Raw genomic sequence first — 22,027 nt, forward strand, 5'->3', positions numbered from 1 at the left:
TCTTTCTCCTCAGGTCCACATTCACGAACTAATCTAACCTATATTCCTTCATATCCAAAAATCAATCTCATTCTCAATATACAGAGCAGCAGAGTCTCCACACCCATCAAATAGGGTATTCCCAAGATTAACTTCATTCCATCAATCTTCCAACAATTTCTGAAAGTCTACTTCCTTATTCAGACATCTTTGCATATATCCTGTCAAATCATTAAGAATTCTGTATAATTTAATGAGATCACTCTCATTCTTTGAATCTTTTAGGGCCCATTCTATTCAATGTCTTCTCATTGTACAAATTATCACATAATTCATCTTCGTTCCATACCCTCCATTGCAAGGAAAAGCTTCAATAAAGCGACAGACCGATGCACAATATTCCAATGGTGACCTCATCATTATACAATCACTGTATGACAGCTTTACCCCTATAGTGCATAATTAAATATTGAGATACATAGACTAAACAAGATAACCACAAAAACCAAGAATAAAATTCAGCAGCAGTAACAATTAAAATTCAACTTTCACAATGACAAACACCAAAAGGTCAAAGTAGACTAATGGTGAGTTATCCACTATTTTAGCTATGGCAAATTTAAATTTTTATCAATGGGGAATGCTTAGGCAAGATCCCCTTTCAATCATGATATTGTTTCAAAAAATGTATCAATAAATATAGGTTGAAAAAAACCTATAAAGTATCCTTAACAAGGAGCAAAATGTTAGTCTCCTGGGTACTATCCAACATTATATGAAAGATTCATCTCAAGTCAGCATCATCAATAACTCATAAAAGATTAAATATGCCTGTCATTACTGAACTGCCTTCAATTACCTTCAGTCCATATTAAAAGATTAACCTAGTCAAATAGTTTTGAGTAACCCAGGTCAGACAATATCCATGGAAAGACAGGAGATGGTCAGAAGCTTTTCAGGTTTCTGGATAATTCTCCAAAGCCCCGAAACATTAAGCCTGTTCCTTCAAGAATAAAACTCTGACTGGCAAAGTATCTCCACCTTTTTCTTCACTAATGTGGAACATATGTAGTTTTGTGCTGGTTGATATTTTGGGTGTAGGGGTGTTTGCCCAGAACATTGGCCATCCCGAGATAATTTTCCATTGCAAAATCTTTGAAAATAATGCAATTTTCTGATTTTAATTTCTCTAAACCTAGCATTTTTTTTGTGGAGGGGGGTAGGTTTCAGAAAGTATTAGTGTGGGTTGTCATTTTTATTGCGTAATAATCTACACAAGAACATTTTCAGACACCAGACAGGTTAGGCAGAGCATCTGGAAAAAAAAATAGAATAAACATTTCATGCCACTGAAGTAATGTCAGATCTGAAAAATAGGACGAGTCCGAAACATTAACTCTGCCTCCCTCTTCACAGATGCTACACAAATTGCTAATACTTTCCAACATTGTTCCTCAATTTTCCCTTAACCACCAGAAAGTATTTTGAACAGATGCAAACTCTTGCCTTGGTCGTTTATTGAATTTCAAAGTTGCAACCCAGCAAATGGAAAGTAAATAAATAATTAAAAGTGGTTGATTAAATCACTCAGACTACATGCTCGATTTTGGGGAATCCTGCTTCCCTTTCACCTTAAATACAATTTTCTGAAGAGGTAGAAGTGACCCAAGTGCTTCAAATGATGAGAACAAAAACGTTGCTATTTATCCAAATGCAGTACTCTGATTAGCATCTGTCAGCGAGGGAATGCATCACGCTGAGATGAGTTAAAGACAAAGGGGAGAAAGATTGTCACAAAAGAATACCTGATCATTTATGGCACAGTACAATGTCTTACTTCCCAATGCATACAAATACTCTGCAGATATCAAATAAATCAGACATCCTATCCCCATCATTTAAGATGTAATTCTTAGCAAATTGAATTGCATAGGATTTCCACAGAGCAGTCAGTGGTCATGTTCAGTTGCAAACAGATCCTCTAGTTATTTGGTTCACTATCAGGTCTTCAAAAGTATCCCAATCCTTTGTCATAGATGTAAAAATGAAGATATTTTCCCAGGTGATTATTTTCCGAAAGGAGAGTATACAATTCAAAAAAAAAATCTCTATTCATCTCAGATTCCATAAAGAAACCCCCAGATCTTTCATCGGCGACGGATGGGTTTGTACACGCAGATCGCCATGATAATCAAGACAAGCACCAGAATGCTCAGGACACTGACAGTCAGAACTGCAGGAAGGAAATAAACAGGGGCATATTAAATACTGCAACAATTTCAACTCCATACACTGGACATCATCCTGAAGCGAAAGTATCTGAAGTGGTGGCACAAGGGCATGGAACCCAAATGTCCCTTGGTTCAAGCTCCAAGTACCAATTAAGCTGAGCTATGCGATGCTTTCCTTCCCCTCTAATTCTCATCTTAAAGGTCAACCCCCCCCCCCCCCCACCCGACCCGACCCGACCCGACCCGACCCGACCCGACACCTGACGGCCATGATTCTCCCCGCCCGTCAGACATCCTTACCGACATTCTGGTACTTCAGCACACTGAAAGGCCGCTCTCGGGAAACCGGGGCTCGGCCCTGGCTCCGGACAAGCGAGAGTGAAGCAGCGAGGAGACCAAGTGAGAGCGAGCCCATCGCGCAAACGACCCGGGTCCTCGCGCCCGTCACTCCGCGACGCACGTGATTGCGTCAGGCACAGAGCAATGACGTCATCACTCCCCCTCGCCTCGTCTTCCATGAGGTTCCATTGAAAAAGTCCAACTGGGTTTCGTGGACCGAGGGCCTGACTGAATTAAAGTCATGAAGGAGGTCAATGCAAGCTCCTGATGCAAAGTAAGACCAATCCTTGGAGTTCATGGAAAATAATTGGTGTCATTCTTTGGATCCCAGCAAATAAATAATTAAAAGTGGTTCATCAGACCACATGCTCGATTTTGGGAATCCTGCTTCCCTTTCACCTTAAATACAATTTTCTGAAGAGGTAGAAGTGACCCAAGTGCTTCATACACAATGAAGAGAACAAAAACGTTGATTTTGAAATAATTCATTGAGCGGACCTCTGGATCAAGGGAGACTTCCTTCCACTCCAATTTTGTGGGTTTGGAGATGGCCAGTGTAGGAAAAAGTAGACTTTTCTCCAGGTGGGTGAATAGTTTGTGGGGAAGAGCACTCTTCCTGGAGCTGACACTGGGGGTTTTGTGTGCTGCCAACGCAAACGTTTCTCCCTATCATCTAGAACTGAGTGGTCATGGACGAGAGATTCCCAAGAGTTAAAGGTAATGAGTTTATTGTCAAAAAAAACCCATTTTCCAGTGTGCATGTGCACTGAAATTCTTACTTACTGGAGTTGAACAGTTAAGAGAGAATATTGCATTTCTTCACAAATGTGACCACATCTCTGAATTTACTGAAAATCCCCTCCCAGTAAATTTGGAGTATTTTTTTTAGACATACAGCACGGTAACAGGCCTTTTTAGACCACAAGCCTGTACCGCCCACATACCCCAATTAACCTACAACCCTTGTACATTTTGAAGGGCAGGAGGAAACCAAAGCACTGGGAGGAAACCAGGGAGAACTTTCAAACTCCTTACAGAGGGTGGCAGATTTGAACCTGGGTCACTGGTACTACAAGCCGAAACAGGCAAGACCGCACAACTCTTCCTCCTGTATGTCGACAACTACATCAGGGCTGCCTCATGCACCATGTCAACTTCATCCCCTTCACGACCAATTTCACTCTGATCTCAAACTCAATTGGTCCATCCCCGATAACACTTTCCCTGGATCTCGCTATCTCTATCTTGGGAGACAAACTTTCCACCAACATATACGAACAAACCTTCCAACTCTTACAACTACCTTGACTACACTTCCTCACACCCTGTCCCCTTTCTAATTTCCTCATCTCCACTGCAATTGTCCCCAAGATTTTCTAAAATGTCTGCCTTCTTCCACAAATGTGGTTTTCACTCCACTATCATCATCTCAGCCCTCACCCGCATTTCCTCCATTCTCTGCTCATCTGCCATTCACCCTCCCCCCCCCTCCAGATGTAACAAACAGAGAATCCCCCTCATCCTCACCTACCACCCAACCAACAACTGCATCCAAGATATCATCTGCCAGAATTTCTGGGACTTACTAAGGATCCCACCACCAGACACACTTTTCCTTCTACTCCCCTCTTGGCCTTCCGCAGGGACCACTCCCTCTGTAATTCCCTTGTGCACTCATCCCTCCCCACCTATTGTCCTCCCGGCACCTTCCCCTGTGGCTGCAAAAGGTGTAATATTTGCCCTCACATCTCCTCCCTTGCCATGGTCTGGGCCCCAAACAGGCCTTTCATGGAAGCAACACTTCATGTACATCCGCATGGCTCATTTACTGCATCCAGTGCTCCTTTCGTGGCATTCGCTACATCGGAGAGACTGGTTTCAGATTGGAAGATTGCTTCGTTGAGCACCTCCTCTGTTTGCAATCATAGTGACCTCCCAGTAGCCAACCATTTCAATTCTGAGTCATACTCCCAGACCCACATGTCTGTCCATGGCCTTTTGCACTATCCTGCCCTGACCACCCACAGATTGGAGGAGCAACACCTTATCTTCTGTATGGGCACTCTCCAGCCAAATGGCATGAACATTGATTTCTCTGTTTTATGCTAAACCTGTTTGCCTTTTCTTTCCCCTCCCCTTTACTGTCTTTCCAGTTCTTCCCTTCCTTCCCCACCCAGCCATCTCTCCTCCCCCTCATTGTTGCTGTCCCCTCCCTCCCCTCATCAACCTATCATTTCCTGCCTTTCCCATCCCTTCCCTCCTCCCTTTTGTTCGAATGCCTGCCGGAATTTTCTCATACCTTTATTAAAAATTATTTTATTTTTAATTTTCCTTCTTAAACAGGAGAGTACATCATTGGTTGTTGTAGACCATGTCATTTTTATCCAGTGATTTACTTATATATGACGTCTCTCCCTCTACCATTTCCCCCCCCCCCCAACCCTCCCCCAAGAAAGAAAGGATCAACGTGATATAAACCAAAAAAAAGGTCAGAAAAAGAAAAGAGCAAGAGAAGAAACAAAGGCAGAGTGTGGCATCAGCATTTCCCATATGTCTCCATGAAGACCATGGGGCCATCCCCTTGTGTTCTTTGTAAACCCTTTTGCTGGAGAGTGGCGACAGCCGTGATCCCATATATTCCAGATATTGTTGCTATATTCTAACGAAGGTGCTGTGTCAGTTCCTAAGGTTATAGGTAATTTTTTTCCATGGGAATACAGCTGTGCATCTCAGTAGCCCATTTGCTGATGAGAAGAGGGGAGTCGGATTTCCAGGTCATCGCTATGCATTTTTTTGCAATGGCCAGGGATATAAATGTTAATTGAATTTGTAATTTTGTCAATTGTAGCCTGAATCCATAAGATTCCCTAGTAGATATAGTGTTTGGCCCGGCAGGAAGGTTACCTTTGTTATTTTAGTTAGTACGTTAGCCAAATCGTGATAGAATGGGGTTACCTTTACGCAGGACCAGGTTGTATGAAGGAATGTTCCTTGCTCCACTCCACATCTGAAGCATGTTTCTGGCACCTCTGGTTTTGTTTAGTGAATTTTTTGGGGTGTGAGGTAGAGCTGGTACAAAAAATTGTACTGAACCACTCTATACCTAGAGTTAATGATTGTTGCGACACTGTCCTTGCACCAGTCTGACCAGCATCTTGAAATGTAATTCCCAGGTCTGACTCCCATCTTTCCTTTGATCTATGTAGCTCTTGTTTTGGGCTTTCAGCTCAGAGTACCGAGTACATTCTTGATATAAATTTAGGCGTATTTCCCTGTTGAAGCAACCTCTCAATCACTAGGCACAGGTGGGCTCATTGTAGGGCCCTACCTGTCCCTCAGGAATGATCTTAATTGGAGGAAACAGGGAAAGGTCCTGTAGGACAAATCATATTTGCCCCTTAGCTGTTCAAAGGACATGAGTTATCTCCCTTTGTAGCTGTTCTGATGTATTGAATCCCCTGCTGGTGCCAAGTCTCTAAAATTTTGTTGCCCTTGTTCATGAGCATCAACTCATTTTGAGTCAATGGTGCATTAGGTGAAATTTCCATATTTTCCCCCATACTTTCGATAATTTAGTATCTAATTTTGATTAGGTGTTTCAGTATGGGATTGCCCTTTTTTTTGTTATTGATATGGGGTCTGTTAGGTCTGCTTTGTTCATGAATGAGTGAGACAAACACCAGACTGAGTCGAAATCAGGGTTCTTTGTTCTTTATTACCGGATTGTAACACTTGCAACTAACCATGTTAGTCGGAGAATGCATTCTGCCGTTATCAGCAAAATGGTGATTTTTTATACCCTTGGATACATGCTTAGAACATCATCATATCATTACTTGTCCAATGACTAAAACTGTTGCTATCCTTTCCCTGCTAGCTTCCTGCCTCTCAATCCATCAATGTCTCTCTTATCTTGTAAGTACAAGGATGCATTCACATCTTGTTACAGCCCTGTACAGGGTAACTCCTTACACATTCCCATCTCATGATGTTTTACCTTACAGGTCCCATTTGTATATGAATCTTTCACCGTCTCCTCCCCCATTATGTGTAATCCCATTTGCACTCAGGTGGGTGTCTCCCTGTCTTCAAAGAAGGATGTGAAGAACCTCGACTGGGCTGTTAAGATAATATTTCTTTAAATCAAGCAATTTTAACCCTCCCAGGCTGTAGTCCTTTGTCAATTTCTTTAAGGCTATTCTGGGTACTTTCCCATTCCAAAAAAATCACCTTATGTTGCCATTCAGTGTTTTAAAAAAAAGATTGTGAGAATGGAGTTGGCAACGATTAAAAGAGGTATTGAAGACCTGGCATCACCTTCATCTTTATGCAATTGACCCTCCCTATTAGAATGATGGGCATGTCCCTCCACCTCGCCAGATATTCCTCAATCATCTCAAGCATAGAGGGATAGTTAAGTTTATATAGGTTTTCCAAATTGTTATCAAGCTTTATTCCTAGGTACTTTATGACTCATGTCTGACAAATGAAGTTACGATTTTTTTTGGTATTTTTCATAATTAAATTTATTCAGTGACATATTATTACTTTTCTCTATATTGGCCTTGTTGCCCGATATTGTGCCATAGTCCTCCAGTGTGGCGAGTAGCTTTGGCAAGGACCCGGCCGTGTCTGTCAAGTACAACAGTACATCATCTGCCATTAAATTTATTTTGTGCTCATATTGACCCACTTTGAGACTCTTTATCAATGGATCTTTTTAATAGTCTCTGCCAATTGTTCAATTGCTAGGACAAACATCCCTGGTGACAGGGGGCATCCATGCCTACTGGATCTACTAAGGGGAAATGTTGGTGATGTTTGCCTGTTTGTACTGACTTTTGCCTGTGGGTTGTCATGCATCGTTTTAACCCAATTGACAAATGCTTGTCCCATTCTGAATTTTTCCAGAACTTTGAAAAGAAAGGGCTATTCTAGCCAATTGCCTTTTCTGCATCCAGTGAGACTACTATACTTGGATCTTGCTTTGTTTGCACCAAATGAATAATGCTGAGCAGTCTATTTAAATTATTGGCAGATTGCCTTTTCCTGATAAAGCCCACTTGGTTTATTAGTTTAGGGAGATATTGACCCAACCTGTTGGGTTTATTTAGTAGTGATATGGGTCTGTATGAGGATGGCTTTGTTGGGTTCCTGTTTTTTTTTGGGTATCACCACAACAATGGCTGTTGAGAAGGACTCCAGGAGAGTTCGCGACCCCGCCGCCTAGTCCATGACCCCCATTAATAGTGGTATTAGTAAGCCTTTAAATTCTTTCTAGAACTCGGGGGGTGGGGGGGGGAAGCGTCTTGTCCCGGAGACTTATTTGTGTGTAAGGTTCCCAGGGCCTGTTCAATTTCCTCCTTAGAGAGTGGGACATCTAATTCCATCTGGTCTTCTTGGACCAGTCTTGGCAGCTCAATCCTTGCCAGAAACTCCTCAATTTTATCCACATCTCTTGGCATCTTGGATTTATATAATTTTTCATAATGTTTTAAAGGTATCATTAATTTATTTCAGGTTGTGTATTATCAAGTCCAGCCCAGACTGAATCGCATTAACTGTCCGTTGAGTTTTCTCTGCTCTTAGTTGCCATGCCAATATTTTGTGTGTTTTTTCACCTAGTTCATAATATCTTTGAATTTCAAGAGTGTTTTTTCCACTCTGTATGTTTGCAGAGTATTATATTTAAGTTTCTTGTTTTCCAGTTCCTGCAATTTCTCATTTGATCCTGAATTTTGGTATTCTTTTTCTAATTTTGTGAACTCCTGTTCTAGTGCCTCTAACTCCCTTAGGTGTTTTCTTTTATTGGTGCATGAAATTATCTGCCTTCTTAGGTTGGACTTTAGTGTATCCCATACTAAAAATATGTTATCCATTGAGGAGCAGTTTGTTTCACAGATCAGGACAATCTGACCTCTTATAAAGGAGCAGAAGTCTGGATTTCTCAATAATGTAGCATTAAAACGCCATCTATGTGCATTTACCTGCTTTTCAGGCATTATTATCTGTATAGTTAACAGTGAGTGATCTGATACAAGTTTTGCTAAGTATTCCGATTCAAGGACTCTGTTCTCTAACCGGCAGACATCAAAAAAATAGTCAATTCTAGTGTGGGAATCATGAGGTTTCAAATAAAAGGAATAGTCCCTGGCCTGTGAGTTCCTCTGTCTCCATATGTTTATCAAATTTAATTCTTTCATGAAGACCAGAGTTGGTTTTGCTGCTTTGGACCTTACTAGTGTTTTTGTTGTCTTATCAAGAATGGGGTCCAGGCAAAAGTTCAGGTCTCCATCCATCAATGTATTCTGCCTTCCCTCTGCCACCCTCAGGAAGGCATTTTGCATAAACTGCTCATCATCAAAGTTTGGCATATAAAAGTTTAGTAGTGTCCCTGGTTCTGAATATAGTTGACAGTGCACCATTACAAGTCTCCTGGCTGGGTCTGTAACTCACCGCTCACCACTGCTCTTTTGTGTATTAAAATGGCTACCCCTCTACTTTTGGAACCAAAGGAGGAGGAGAACACCTGCCCCACCCATTCCCTTTTAAGTTTATCATGTTTTTTTAGTCAAATACGTTTCCTGTAAATAGTTTATCTGCTTTTAGTTTTTTAAGGTGAGCCTTTTTATGGGTTCAGGCCATTCACATTAATACTGATAAATTCGATAGCCTTATTCATCTGTGTTTCTATATTTTATCATTTCACCTTCACAGCGCCTTCGTTTGATAGTCATGAGTGACGTTCTCCTCGTGCCTTTCTGTCTTTTGCAGCTTCTCTGTGTCAACATCCACAACAGCCAGAAAGAAAAAAGATTGGAAGATAAACAAACACATAGTATATCCCTGCCCCACAAACTAAACCAGATAGAATGAAATAAACCTTAAAAACCTCTTGTATATCAAAGATAGCAAAGAAAACACTCAAAGTAATCCCATCTCCTGCTTTGACACTGCTCCTCCGTACACCTGCGCCATTTCCCTTCTTACTGCGAGTCTTCTTGTGTGCCATCTTTTTTGCTTGATCTACACTGCAATCTTGTGCAGTCTCTTCCGCCTCATGCTCCCCTTATTTTACCTACTTAGAAATTTTTTAAACAAAGAAAAATAAAAATTTCCCCATTTCCCCCCAACCAGTTACAGAACTTTGTCAAACTCTGGTTACTTTGTGTATTTATATCTATAATAATTTCAAATGTCTTTGTAAGTCAATGATTGTAAAACTGTAATGGCTGTAGTGAGCCCTCATTGTCTTGTGGTTACTTAGACCTTTCGTCTATAGTTTTTCAAATGGTTCAGTTTAGCCTGTGTTTTGTGGGCCTGCACATTTTCTGGTAGCTCCCATACACATCGCATAGATTCCTATATCTCCTTAAAATGCTTCCTTTCCCTTCCAGACAGCACGACTTTTAAAGTAGCTGGGAATAACATTGCGCATTCAACTTTTTTGTCTCTCAATATTTTCTTGGCCTGGTTGAACTCTTTTATTTGTTTTAGCAGCACAGAACTTAGGTTAGGAAAGAACATCAGTCTTCTCCCCTGGAATTCCACTGAGTGTCTTGTTTCTCTTGACCTAATCATCACTGCCCTTAGCACTGTTTCCCAGTCTCGGCTATGATGAACCGTAACAGGACAGGTCTTGGTCGATGATTTGGGGTGGGGCAGTGACCGATTGTCTGATGGGCCCTTTCTATGGTTAGAGGACCTCTTAATCGTTCCCTCCCCAGCACCTTAGGGAGTCCATTGCAAGAAGAACTTGACCAGGTCCTTCCCCTCTTCCCCATCTTTCAGGCCCAATAGTCTAATATTTTTTACACTGATTATAATTTTCTAAGTGTTCCAACTTATCTATCAATTGCTTTTTCTCGGCAACCCACATGTCAACTGTGTTCTCCAGTTTCTTTTGCTTTTCCTGGACATCCTCCATCTTGTCTTCTAGGGTCCCAACTTGATTCGTCAGGGTCCCGATTTAAGCTTGCAGGTTGACCAGGCCTTTGGAGACTCCTTTCAGTCTGTTGTGCATTCGCTGTTCCAGACCACCGATCTGGGTCACCAGCGACTGTACCGCTATCAGGATACTTTTGTCAGGTGAACCCAACGCCAAAGGCTTCTCCATCATGCCTTCTGTGCTAGGTCCCACTATTACCATGGGAGCCTGTAGATCGCCAACGTCAAGTGAATTTTCACTCAGTGTTTTCAGTGTTTCTGGCTGGTCCCGCTCCTCAGTCACCTGCCTCCTGCTCTTCATGACCATGTTGCCTCAGCGTGAGTAAGTTAAAACTTTTTCTTTGGGCCAATTTTCCTTTATGAAGCTTTTTTTTAAAGAAAGGGAGCTCTTTAGGGCATGTCCTCCCAACTTCACAGCATCACGTGACTCCCACCATTCTCTCATACTTTGATGAAAGGCTCAAGCCCAAAATATTGGTTATTTATTTCTACCTTTGCTACATAAAGGACACTGCTTGACCTGCTGAATTTCTCCAGCATTTTTCACTGGGGATTTAATAGTGTTGCACTAACCGCTACACTAAACATGCCTCCGAGGCATGGAGAGAGTCTTGGTAGTATTTGTAAGTGCCTTGAGATGCTTGCTGTAGGTAACCCAGTAAGCATACATTGTAGTCAGCTCCTGCAAGCCTTGTTCTCCTTGGACCTTTATCCTTCTTGCTGAAACACCTGATTTCTCAATGTGAATCAGTATGGTGGGGTTGCTACAATGACGTACGGTTCAAGTGACACAATGCATTCAGCGAATGTTTACCTATCACAGTTCAGTAATTTCTTCTTGGAACATGCTTGTGAGGACTCGTGAAGTCAGAGCTATACTTGATAATGATTCAAAATATCTTTCAAAATACTTCTGAACAAGATTTGCAAAGGAAAATAATCTCCCAACGCTCAGAAATAGACAAGAGAAAATGCTCACGAGCTGGTGACTTACCTCACAGAAAGAGAGATAGTTGCAGTTGTTGCAGTTCATTTGTCCATCTAACAATATTCCTGCAGAGGTTCCTCAGGTAGTCTCCTCACCCACCATTTCAACTGCTTCTTTAATGACCTGCCTTCTGTTATAAGATCAGACATGAGGCTGATGATCGCACATTTGCAAGGCAGTAAACAGTATTCTCCAAGACCCAGCTTTCATTCAGATATGGGTTGAAAAGTAGTTACCTCTATGCCAGGAAATGACCATCATCAACATGTGAGAATAACCCTTTCCTTAATGTTCACTGTTATCCTCAGATTTCCCAGCCATGAAGATCATGGGGATCAACATTGAGAAAAAAATGGCTGTGGTTACATTGGCTGGTCAAATGTTTGAGAGTATGATGAAATATTTGAGTTCAGATTTATTGTCAAATTTACATAGCATCACATACAATCCTGAGATTCTTTTTCCTGAGGGCAAGGCAGAGTTTGTACTTATTGGTAGTGTAAACTACACTCATGAAAAGATACAAATACAAAATAGAGAAATATAAACAAAGAAAGAAATGTAAACACACCGACTGTGCAAATACATAAAACAATTAGTAATAAATAATGTGCCAAGTGAGAGTCCTTAAATGAGTCTCAGATTGAGTTTGAAGTTGAGGAGTCTGATGGTGAAGGGGTAGCAACTGTTCCCGAACCTGGTGGTATGACTTTTGTGGCACCCAAACCTCTTTCCTGATGATGGCAGCGAGAACAGAGCATGTCCTAGGTGGTGTGGATTCTTGATGACTGCTACTACTTTCTGATGGCAGCGTTCCACAAAGATTTTCTTGATGGTGGAGAGAGTTTTGCCTGTGATATACTTAGCTGTGTCCATTACCTTTTCTAGGGCTTTCCATTCAGAGGTTTTTCCATCCCCAATACCAGGCTCACATTCCTCTGCTCATCTGTCAAATTTTGCCAAATTTGAAATTGGTGTTGTTGTTGTCATACCAAACCACACAGTCGTAAGTGTGCAGCTCTGTGGTGCTAAGAACGTAACCCTGTAATGTTCTGGTACTGACGGAGATTGTGGAGGAGATGTTCTCACCAATCTGCACCGATTCAGGTTTGGAGGTGAGGAAATCCAGGATCGAATTACACAATGGGGTATTGAGGCCCAGGGTCTTGGAGTCTGCTAATTAGTTTTGAGGGGATGATGGTGTTAAATGCCAAACTCTAGTCAATAAAGAGCATCCTGATGTATGAATCATTGGTGTATAGATGTTCCAGAGTTTTGTTTAGAGCCATTGAGATGGCATCTGCCACAGACCTGTTGCTGTGGTAATGGATTGGGAATGGATCTATGTCAGTGCTCAGACAGCAACTGATATTGTCCACTAACATGAAGGCAAGCAACCTCAGCAATGCTTAAGGATCCAAGCACCATATAGTACAAAGCAACATACTTGACTAGTTTTCCATATCCATCTACTGCTCTATTAATTTTCCCCATTCACCCATACCATGGCTGCAGAGTGTCACATCTAGAAAAAGGACTCATCAAGGCCTACCCCTGTGGCACCTCATAATCCCACAACCTCTACCAATGAGCAGGAGGAGGCAGCAAGTGTACATTTTATGTAGGTTTTCTTTAAAGAATCAATTTTAGTCAACAACCCGAATGATGTACATTCTCTCTGTTCCTTCACTCATTAAGATTCCCAGATCTATACATGACACAACTTTATGGCCATTGATTATGGAAGGATACCATATATAATTTTCCTTCTGATCAATGCTTCCCCATTATCTTTTTAATGTTCTGGAGAAGATCTAAGAGAAGAGAAAAAGAACGGTAGCCACCATCTCTCCTTCCTGTGCCTCTCCACATCAATCATGTTCACAACATAATCTGAACCCACCTTAACTGTTTGCTGTTGGGAGATGACAGTAAAATTTATTTATCCAAAGCCACACTCAAGATCAGATGTATTCAAATTGCCATTTATGTGTGATAAGCTGTTAAGTTTGCACCCAATCGTCCAACAGTTTGAAATAAACAATTGTCACACAACATTTTATTCATTATTTCAGAATGTTGACAAAGGGAATTAATTAATTTAACTAGATACAGTCTTCAAAGTTACAAACGTTAGATGTTATTTTACAAAATCTGAGTTGAAAATAGGCAGAAGCTTCAACTTTTCTTTAAGAACACATTTGCAAAAAAAAAAGCATTTGTGTTAACCATGTGATGATTTGAGCATTGTAATTGTTTAAAGACTTTAAAATGGTAGAATGAGAGATTAAGCTCATTTAACCCAAGCAAAATTTATTTCCTTACTCAACTATATTATTGTTCACTACAGCTGTTATAAAAAAAAGATCATTTATAGATTAGCACAATGCTGAAGAAACTCAGCAGGTCAAACTGTGTACAAGATAAAGATAAAGATACAAAACCAATGTTTTGGCTTGATTCCTTCATCAAGGTATGAGCAAAATGTAGGCAGATGCTTGAACAGTATTTGACCTGCTGAGTTTCTCTGGTATTGTGTTTTTACTTCAATTCACGGTGTCTGTGGACTTTCATGTTTGACTCCTCTCATTTAAAGAATACATGTTTGAACTTTTATTCTTCGTATTTCCCTTTTTCTTTCAGAACTTCTGCTGGGTTGACTGATGTAGTAACTTATCTAAGTAACACCATTTCATATGCAAATCAAGACAGGTACAGTCCTCTAACAACATTATTTGGGAAAGACTTGCAAGGAACAAATCCTGAAGCTCTGTGATGTAATATCATTGTCTAAACACCAGGTGACAGTACTGTACTTTGAGTCCCTCATTTCTTGGTGTGAGTACAGTTTGAATTCAGGGTCTGACAGGTTGCAGAGCTTCTGATTGCAGAACCTGCTTCTCACTCAAGTCGTTGGGGAATAGGCAGCATTGGGAAACTATAAAAATATATTAAATAGAATAAGGGTTGAAGAGAGAGGGATCGGTCAGAATGGAGATACAAAGTAAGAGTGAAAGATAATTAGGGGAATAAATCAGCCCCTCCTGTTATAGAACATTGTAGCACAGTGCAGGCCATTTGGACCTTGATGTGGTGAAGACCTACATAAACCTACTCAACAAACTAAACACTCCCTTATCTCACACCCATAACTCTCTTTTTCTGCATTCATCTGCCTGTCTTTTAAATAATGTCCCTATTACTCCAACCTCCACCACCATCCCCAGCAATGCATTCCACTTACCCTGATGTTTCCCCCAAACTTTCATCCTCTCACTTTGTACAGATGTCCTCCAGTGTTTGTTTCTCTTGCCCTGGGGAACAGATGTTGGCTGTCCACCTTATCTATGTCTCTCATAATCTTGTAGACCTCTATAAGTCCCCTCTCATGCTTCTTTGTTCCAAAGAGAAAAACACTAGCTCTGTTAACCTTGCCTCATAGGACATGTTCTTGAATCCAGGCAACATCTGGTAAATCTCATCTGCACTCTCTCAATATCATCTACATTCTTCCAATAGTGAGACACCCAGAACTGAACATAATATTCCAAGTATGGAGAAACCAGAGTTTTATTGAGCTGCAACATTACCTCATGACTCTTGAACTCAATCCCCCAGGTAATGAAGGCCTGCAAACCATAAGCCTTTTTAATTACTCTATCAACCTATGCGGAAAACTTGAGAGATCTATCGATCTAGGCCCCCAAGGTCTGTCCCTCTGTTCTGCCACACTATTAATCCTTCCATTAACAATGTTCTCAGCTTTCAAGTCTGACCTTCCAAAATGCATCACTTCACACTTATCCGGATTGAACTCCGCATCCTGGCTCTATCCTCTTGTAACCTATGACAATCTTCTATACTATCCGCAACACCTTCAACCTTTGTGGTATCTGCAAACGTACTGACCTATCCTCTACATTTTCATCCAGGTCATTTATAAAGGTCACAAAGAGCAGAGTCCACTCATCACTGACCTCCAGGCAGAATACATTCCATCTAATACTACACTCTACCTTCTACAAGCAAGCCAATTCTGAATCCACACTGCCTGACTCATGAATTTTTGAATGAATCTTCCATGAATATCACATCTACGGCCCTAGCTTCATCAATTTCTTTTGTTATTTCCTCAAAACACTTAATTAGGCTCATGAAGCACAACCTACCCCTTAGAAAGCCATGCTGACTATCCCTGAAATGACTATACTTCTCTCAATGCTTCTAAATCCTCTCCCCAAGATTCCTCTGTAATAGTTTGCCCACCACTAAGGCAAGACTCACTTGTCTATAATACCCAGTATTCTCTCTATTAGTTTTTTTTTCCACCAAGAGACAACATTTTCCATTCTCTAATCCCCTAGTACCTTCTCAGTGGGCAGGGAGGATGCAAAGATAATTGCCAATGCCCCTGCTTTCTGTAGTAACTTGTAGTATATCTCGTCTGGTCCCAAGGACTTATCAATCCTCATGTTTTTAAGATCCAGCACTTCCTCTTTCTTAACTTCAACGTGCTCCAGGAAATAAACTTGATCTATACTGACTCAGGGCCAGATTAATGTATGCATATGCTATGGGCCCCACATTTTAAAGGGCTCCTGCATTTATGTACTATGAATAATAAGAAACATTTTCCTTTTCATCATTGTGCAGTGGCTATGAGATACCACACTGATAGTCTGTGTTAATAACCCTGATTAAAGGGGATAATAGGCTAAAATGGGGAATTATGGGTAAGGAAGATGGCCATTGATCCCACATTGAGCCAGCCACCAGTCACTGCCGTAATTAAATTTTGTTTTAAAAAAATGTGCAAGCAAGTTTTAGAAGGGGAGGGGGGATGCAATTTTGGTGTAAGTGTAATTTCAGTGTAAGTGCAAAATGTGTAAGTTTTAACAGGGGAGGAAGGATGTAATTTCAATGCTTGCCATAGGTGCTATGTTCCCTAGATGCGCCATTGAATATATAGTGATCTGAGAAACTGGCATCATTTGTCAAGAATAATTAAGATTATTTCAAACTTACCAACACAAAAATGCAGGATCAGTGTCAAAAACTCTCTCGGAGGTGGGGTGGGGAGCACTGCAGTCACACTACCCCCTCATGGCACATGCGCCAGCCGGCACTATTTATTTATCCTGCAATACTTTGATCCGGCACTGTACTGACCTCACATTAACCAAGGTTCCTCTCTGGTGAACTCTGAAGCAAAGCATTCATTAGGACCTCCCCTCCCTCCTTTGCCTTCAGGCACATGTTGACTCCTTTGTCCTTAAGCGGCCCGACCTTCATTGTCCTTATTCTTCTGTGCTTCGTTTATGCAAAGAACACCTTATGGCTTTCCTTAATCCAATTTGCAAAAGCCCTCTCATGCCCCCTTCTACCTCACTGAAGTCCCCTTTTTATGCCCCCTTCTACCTCACTGAAGTTCTTTCCTGGCTATCATATAATTCTCATGAGTTCTTCCTGCCTTTTGCTTCCAAAACCATCTGTATGCTTCCTTCTTACTCTTAACCAACTGTCTTGCTTTTGTCAACCAGGGTTCCCTAATCCTAACATCTTTTCCCCAGAATCAGCGTTGTATGTGATGTCATGCATGTACTCTGACAATAAATCTGAAATCCCATGCAAGTGGTCCTGAAACATCTTCCACATTACTTCTGTGCTTTTCCCTGAGAACATCCGTTCTCAGTTTAATCTCCCCATTTCCTGCCGAATCCCATCATTTTTAGCCCTTCCCCAATTAAACATTTTACCATTTTGTCTACTCTTATCCTTGTCCGTGGCTCTACTGAATGTTATGGAGTTGTGATCACTGTCTCTGAAATGTTCTCTCACAGAGAAGTCTGTCACCTCACTATTTTTATTACCCAGTACTGGATCCAGTATGGCCTCTCCTCCAGTCGGCTGGTCCACATACTGTGTCAGGAATCCTTGGACACACATGTCAAATTCTGCCCCATCTCTCCCACTTGCAGTAAGGAGATGCAAGTCAACTTTCAGGAAGTTTAAGTCTCCTATAACAACAACCCTATTGTTTCTGCACCATTCTGCCCACTTATCTACTCCACAGTCTCCTGGTGGTATTTGGAGGCCTAAGGACTATTTCCAGTACAATATATTCATTACATTTGACAAACTGCTCCTCTAGAAGCATTTGGTGGGATTTTTTGCATTGGTGTGCTATTGTTGTGTCAAAGTGTCCTCTCTTCTTACGTGAGCTCTTACATGACAATGAAAGTTGTCACAACCAAGACCAATTCTGTCTTCATTCAAGGACCAGATGTGTCTTTTGCAACAAGAAAAATGAATAACACATAAAAAGGGGAGGAAATCTTCGTTCAGTGCCATGTGAAAAGCAATGGTTGATTCTTGGGCCTCTTCCATCACCCTAGCTAAGATGAACTAACCCTGTTCGACCAGGACTTGGGATCTTCCCAATTCAGATGGTTCATTGCATGGCTCAATCTTTGGGGGAAACTATTAAAACATATTTTGAATTACTTCACTGGAGGAGAGCTATGATAATTAGGGACTCATTGGTTAGGAGAGCAGATAAGATTGGTGAACCGGATCAGGGCTCTCAGATGGTATGTTGCCTCCTAGGTGCCAGGGTCAGGATGTTTCTGATGGAGTTCATAGCATTCTTGAGGAGGAGGGGGAGGAACCAAACATCTTGGTCAATGAGGTGACCATTGATATAGATAGGAGTGGGGATGAGATCCTGAAGAGGGAATATAGGGAGTTAGAAAAGTTAAAAAGCAGGACCTCAAGGCTGGTAATCTCAGGATTGCTACCTGTGCCACACCAGAGAAGGTAGGAACAGGAAGATGGAGCAGATGAACGCGTGACTGAAGAGTTGGTGTAGGGGACAAGTGTTCAGATTTCTGGTTCATTGGGATCTCTTCTGGGGAAGGTGTGACCTGTACAAAAAGGGTAGGGTACACCTGAACTGGAGAGGGACCAATATTCTGGTGGGTAGCTGTGCTTAAGTTGTTGGGGAGGGTTTAAACTAGTTTGGCAGGGAGTGGGAATCAGAATGTGAGTGCAGAGATTAAGGTAGAAGGACAAAAGCATGATGCTCTAAGTTGGTGAGGAAGAACAGGCAGGGGACAAAACATAAAGGCTGCCATTTAGAAAGGTTGAAATGTGTCTATTTAAACACTAGGAGTATTAGGAATAAAGGGGATGAACTTAAGAGCATGGATCAGTACGTGGAACTATGATGTTGTGGACGTTACTGAAACTTGGCTGGAGGAAGGGCAAGCTTGGCTGATGCAAGTTCTGGAGGTTTAGGTGTTTTAAAAGGAATAGGATAGGAGGTATAAAAAGCAGAGGGGGGGGAAGTAGCATTACTGGTCAGGGATAGTATCATGGCTATAGAAAGGAAGGATGCTGCAGAGGGAGTGCCCACTGAGTCGATGTGGGTGGAAATCAGATATAGGAAGGGAAATATCATTGTGCTGGGAGTGATCTATAGGTCCCCAAATAGCCATTGAGATACCAAGGAGCAAATAAGCAGGCAGATTTTGTAATGGTGCGGGAAATACAGGGTTGTATTTACGGGTGATTTCAACTTCCCTAATATCGACTGGCACCTACTGACTTCAAGAGGGATGGATGGGGCTGAATTTGTCAGCTGTATTCAAGAAGGATCCCTGACACAGTACACGGACCAGTTGACAAGAGTAGAGGCTATAATGGATATGGTTCTGGGGAATGAACCTGGTCAGGCAAATAGTCAAGAGGAAGGAGGAAGCATACATTAGATGTAGGAAGTAGGAATCAAAAGGCCTCATGAGAAATATATGGTAGCCAGGAAGGAGCTTAAGAAAGGACAGGAGTGCTTGAAGGGGGCATGAGAAGGTCTGGGCACCTAAAATTAAGGGGAATTCCAAGACATTCTACGCATAAGTAAAGATTAGAAGGGTGATGAAAATGAAGGTGTGGTTGCTATAGGATAAAGGAGGCAACGTGTACCTGGAGGCAGAGGAGGTTGGGGAGGTCTTAAATGAATACTTTGCATCAGTATTCACAAGAGAAAAGGAACTTGATCATGGTGGGCTGGATAATGTGGAGATTAAGGAAGTGGAAGTGTTGTATCAGGGCCGGACATGATATACCCCAGGGTTCTGTGGGAAGTGAGAGAAGAGATTGCTGGGGCAATAGCTATGATCTTTGAATCCTCTTTGGCCACAAAGGATGTGTTGGAGGATTGGAGAATGGCAAATGTAATCCTCTTGTTTAAAAAAAGGTAATAGGGAGAATTCTGAGAATTATAGACTGCTGAGTCTTACATCAGTGATGTGCAAACTAATGAAGAAGATTCTTAAGGATAGGATTTATGAGCATTTGGAGAAGTACAATCTACTCAAGGATAGTCAACATGACTTTGTGAAGGGAAGGTCATGCCTCATGAACCCAATTGAGATTTTTAAAGAGGTAACAAAACAAATTGATGAGGGTAGGGCAGTAGATGTGGTCTTCGTGAATTTTAGCAAGGCATTTGACAAAGTACCCCACGAGAGACTCATCCAGAAATTCATGAGGCATGGGATCAGTGGAACCCTGGATATGTGGATAAAAAATTGCCTAGCCAGAAGAAAGCAGAGAGTAGTAGTAGTGCCTGGAGGTCGGCAACTAGTGGAGTGCTGCAAGGATCTGTTCTGGCATCACCTGCTCTTTGTTATTTTTATAAATGACAGAGACAGAAGGATGGGCCAGTGAGTTTGTGGATGACACCTCTGGTTGGAGGAGTTGTGGATGGAGCTGAAGATTGTCAAAGGTTACAAGAGGATAGAGACAGGATGCAGAGTTGGGCACAAAAGTGGCAGATGATTTTCATTTTGGATAAGTGTAAGGTGATACATTTTGGAAGGACAAACCAGAAGGCTCTATTGAACAGAGGGACCTTGTGGGCCTAATCCATAAATCTCTTAAGATTGCCACACAGGCAGATAGAATAGTTAAGAAGGCCTATGGGATGTTGGGATTCATTAATAGGGGGATTGAGTTCAGGAGCAGAGAGGTCATGTTGCAACTCTACAAATCTCTGGTAAGACCACACTTAAGAGTATTGTGTTCTGTTCTGGTAACCTCATTATAGGAAAGATGTGGAAGCTGTGGAGAGGGCACAGATGACATTTACCAGGATGTGGCCTATTTTGGAAAACAAGTCTTATGAGACAAGGTTAGCAGACTTAGGTCTTTTCTCATTGGAGTGTAGAAGAATGAGAGGAGACTTGATAGAGGTCTACAAGATTATGAGAGGCATAGACTGCATCTGTTTCCAAGGGCAAGATCAACAAACACCAGAGGACATATGTACAAAGTTAAGGGAGGGAAGTTTAGGGGAGACATCAGGAGTAAGTTTTTTTTTATATACACATGGAGTTGTGGATGCCTGGAATGCCTTGCCAGGATGGTGGTGGAGGCTGAAACATTGGGGGGATTTAAGAGTCTCTGAGACTGACACATGGATGGAAGAAAAATAGAGGGTTATGGAGTAGGGAGGGTTTAGTACTTTTTTTAATTGAAGGAATATACAGATTGGCACAAACTCAAGGGCTGAAGGGCTTGTACTGTGCTGTACTGTTCTATGTTCCTGACAGTTGGAATCTGGCAGAGTCTATATGCAGTTGACATCACTAGCTCTGCCACTGATCATGGCTTTCACATTAATAGCCCCCCAGAACATCTGATATCAAATGTAAATATTTTCTGCCAAAAGACTTGAGTGGAGCCCAAGTCTCAAAACCTCTGTCAGTTTCACACTGGTATACAAAAATGAAAGAAAATGGAAACCCAAGCTGTCTGCTGAACCAACTGACCATATCACTCATCTGCCTTCCCAGCAACTTCATTTCCATTTTAGGGTCTTAATTTAAACAGGGCTTTCTTCTAAGATTGAAGCAAACTTCCGGTTATTTCTTTTGCAGGGCATGGAAGAAAGTTTGGTTAGTGAAAGCTAGCCTACGGTAATAACATAGTCTTTAAATTATACAGTATTCAGGTCTTTGTCTGGAAAGGATACTTTGAAATAGAAATCCAGACAGAAATAGCCAACTTAAATTTTGAAAACAAGTTACAAATCAGAACTTTGCAGGGATACTTTCAGTTGAAATAGCAAAATATTCTTCATTGCACACAAGAATTACAATGGAACAAAGTGTTATCTATATAAATTCCTAATAATCCATTCATAAATATCATAAATCCTTTTCCAAGGCTTCTTAAGAAATCGTTGATCCAGTTCATATTTTTGTTCTTGCTGAAGATGGAATGTTAAGTGAAGCAACAAAGTTTTTGCCATGTTGCATATTCCTACAGATTCTGCAATGGACTTTTTTCTTGAATCCATACAAATCCTCAAGTTAAGTTTTGAAATATATAGATATACCCTGCATTATGAAACTAGAGCATTCCTATGAAACTTTTCATATGCCAAAACGGCTATTTTCGTAAAAGTAAAAACTCATTCAAATTTTTTTTTTCAATAGCGAACACAGGTTTCTTCGTAAAAGCGAATTTTCGTAAAGTGAGT

The 22,027-nt window shown here is 41.3% G+C and overlaps 1 protein-coding gene and 1 long non-coding RNA gene across 2 annotated transcripts in view; one reads left to right on the top strand and one right to left on the bottom strand.

Moving 5' to 3' along the window:
* The first annotated feature begins 467 nt into the window (after positions 1-467).
* On the top strand, positions 468-22,023 carry LOC138761119 (uncharacterized). Its single transcript, XR_011356130.1, has 3 exons — positions 468-566; positions 14,128-14,196; positions 21,984-22,023. It is a non-coding gene; the product is annotated as an uncharacterized lncRNA (long non-coding RNA).
* The window catches only part of slc6a4b (solute carrier family 6 member 4b), a 73,358-nt gene continuing 60,621 nt past the window's right edge, over positions 9,291-22,027 (bottom strand). Inside the window, exon 14 of the mRNA XM_069932753.1 lies at positions 9,291-9,328. The gene's annotated coding sequence lies outside the window, so the exon portion shown is untranslated. The remainder of the gene's footprint in view (positions 9,329-22,027) is intronic.

This window comes from Narcine bancroftii, chromosome 4 (genome assembly GCF_036971445.1).
Source record: "Narcine bancroftii isolate sNarBan1 chromosome 4, sNarBan1.hap1, whole genome shotgun sequence".
NCBI lineage: Eukaryota > Metazoa > Chordata > Chondrichthyes > Torpediniformes > Narcinidae > Narcine > Narcine bancroftii.